This window comes from Empidonax traillii, unplaced genomic scaffold, assembly GCF_003031625.1.
Source record: "Empidonax traillii isolate 1590-97213 ecotype Southwest subspecies unplaced genomic scaffold, ASM303162v1 scaffold116:size1738432, whole genome shotgun sequence".
Classification (NCBI taxonomy): Eukaryota; Metazoa; Chordata; class Aves; order Passeriformes; family Tyrannidae; genus Empidonax; species Empidonax traillii.
Window position 1 is genome coordinate 40,381 of NW_020955309.1, and position 3,267 is coordinate 43,647.

Sequence of the window (3,267 nt, forward strand, 5' to 3'; positions counted from 1 at the left end):
AAGCTGTACCTAAAGGAGAGAACCACAAAAGTGTCCTGGTTAAAAGAACATCGACATGACCAACCCAGAAAAAAACAACAAACCCAGCAGTATTTCATTTTGAGACAGCATAACCAGTGTGAGGAAGTTATAAGTCACAAAGACTATGTTCAGATAGCATCTATATGTATCACATTCCTTATGTTGCGTTTTATTTTGAATTTTTCATCAGCTGTGCTTGTGAAATAGCACCAACATCCACCCAAATGAACTGCTGTAAACCTGCCCTTGGCTTTGGCTGTAGCAGATCACTGCAGGTTTATGGAAGGCACACCAGAAACACAGAGCTGCACCACCTGCAACTCCTCACAGGGGAGTCTGGCACATTCTGTGTTTTCCCTTTCTTTTTTTGGCCTTGCTATCCCTTGAGTGGATAATTACAGGACAGTTTCCAGAGTAGCTCATCTCCCTTTTTAGAGAAGTACACAGAACAAAACACACAGTCAGGGATTACACATTCAAAGTGTAAAATGCCAAATGCTTTCAGCCCAGTACATAGCATGTGGAACCCAGAAAATTATTAATAGAACAACAGCACTAAGGCTGCTTGTGAAAATGCATGTACAGAGGGAAGAGTGAACACCAGCATCTAGTCCATGGGGACTTGCCATCACCCAAACACTGGCACAGTAAACTGGAAGGGGTTGCTGTTGCTATGCACACTCTGATCTAACTTGCTCAGCAGTCATCCCACCAGAGGAATGTCAGACCATTTGGATTATTTCAATTGAGGGTGTGGACTCAACACCCCTGGAGGGGCTCAAGAAATGACTGGACACAGCATTTAATGCTGTGGTTTAGACAAGGTGGTGATTGGTCATTAGTTGGACTCAAATGATCGTGGATGTGTTTACCAACCTGAACTACTCTGTGATTTTGTGACTCTAATTTATAATACTTCTTTGCCAAATAAAGAGATAAGTTCTTTAATGTGTTAAGGCACTCAAATACAATGGAATGACTGTGAATAAACAGTTATGAATAAATACAGATACAACTTCTCCCTGTTCTGATACTTTGCAAGCAACTTTGCAAGTCACGTTTAAGTAGAGTGTGCAAAGTCACCTTTGTAGAGTGTGCAAAGCCATTTGCTGTTTGTGCCTGCTTACAGGTGACACGTTTTCTGCCTCTGTTTTCCTACAGCACCCACTGCACTGAGGATGTAAAGAAGACACAGGTATATTCTTTACCAAGAAATTTTTCCCTCTCAATATACAAACCTAAGTAAATAAAAAGATATGCACTGAAATTGTATTACTGTAACTGTTTTGTTCACACCAGGCTATGTTTGCTAGAATTGCCCCCTCCAAGCAGCAATTTTCAGAGTAGATACTTCAAACAATTTAAAAAAACCACCTCAGCAACAACACATCTTTCTTTTAAAAGATTAAATTTAAAGGTAATTAGGCAATTCCACAGTTGGGAGGATGTGGCAGAGGTAGAATGTTCTGCTCAAGTTCATCCTGAAAATGTGTCAACGCTGCCTGGAGAGATCTGCTCTCACAAAACAGTGTTTATTCAACTCTTCTTTTTAATGCCAGATGAGGTCCAAGCAGAAGGGTGGTTTTGATCACAGCCAATGAGCAGCCAGATTAATTTCTAAGGCTGCAAAATAGCAGGCAGTATACGAACTCTCAGTTCTCAGAACTATGAGAAATTTGCAAGCTTAGGTTTCTGTGGGTTTTATTAAACTTTTTTAAATATGTGGATTCAAACACAGTTTGTTTGTTTTGCCACAACTCAAGTCAAAACAAACTGCAAAGAAACGTGTTTTTTTCCTGTTTAATTAAGTGTATGAGAGCAACGGTTTGGTATTTTCCAGTTCTGCAGAACTCAGAAAATGCCCCTTACAACCTGCTGTCTCTAAGTGAAATTAAATCAAAATCATGAAAACATGGAGCTACCTCATCAGCCTGCATGAATTGCTATGTTTCCACTTGTGTTAATAAAACAACAGATTTAAACTAGCAAAGAACTGATAGTTTGACTAAAACCAGACATGTTTAATTCAACAAAAATGGAAGAGATGGGCTTCTGCATCAAGAAGACAGAGAGCAAACTGTGTATAGGTAATATAAACAATCTGCAGCAAGAGGAAACAGATTAGCAGAACAAATTAAACAGATCATTCAAAAATGTTACAAAAGTCTTTTGCGGGCAGAATGATAAAACTTTCCCATTCACATCGGGAGAAACTTTACCACGAGAAAAAAATATAAGAAAAGGCAACATCCTTGGGGGTCAGTCTCTTCTCCCAGGCAACCAGCAGTAGGACAAGAGGGCACGGGTTTAAGCTCTGCCAGGGGAGGTTTAGGTTGGATATTAGAAAGAAGTTCTTTACAGAGAGAGTGATCAGGCATTGGAATGGCCTGCCCAGACTGGATGGATTCACCATCCCTGGAGGTTTTTAAGATGCGGTTGGATGTGGCACTGAGTGCCATGATCTGGTAATCACAATGGGGTTAGATTAAGGGTTGGACTTGATGGTCTCAGAGGTCTCTTCCAACCCAGTTAATTCTATGATAATTCTATGATCCTTTCCCTCTTCAGTTTTGTGCTACACACTTCATTTTCTAGGTCTTCTATACCTTCCTATGGCAAAGGTGCTGCTCACACCACGGACAGATTATCATAGAGCCAATGGGAATGAGAAACAAGCTTCAAAATCCACTTTTAGTCAGCCTGGCAACTGCAGAATCGGCTTTTGTTGTCTTCCTTGCATTTAAGAAATCAGAAAACAGGAAGAAATTACAAGCTCACACTCAAGTTTACAGTGGTTCAGAGGTGCTCACTTAAGTTGGCTGTGACTGGTGATAAGAGAATCTCCCCTCAGAGATTCATAGGAGCTGCAGAACTCCAGAAAAGATAAAACCCAAGTATCTTATCCCTAGCAATAATTTTAATTTCTTATATTTACCAATTTAAGACCAGGTTTTGCGTGTCTGGTATTACCAAGCTGCAATGTCCAAGAAAAGAAGCCCTTCAGATAGAAAAGTCTGCATCTACACGGGACAGAGTACTTAAAATGCTTTCATTATAATGCTTACAACCTTCTAAGTATTGGGATGAGCTTTTTTGCAAATATTCTGAGGACAAAAAGAGCCATGTAACACTGTGATTATTGATTAAAGTAACTCCCATTACGTTAAAAAGAAAAATTCTCCTGTTCTTTCTCCTGCAGACACAAGTCTGTTGATTTTTTAAATGCATTTTATCAAAACCCCTAGA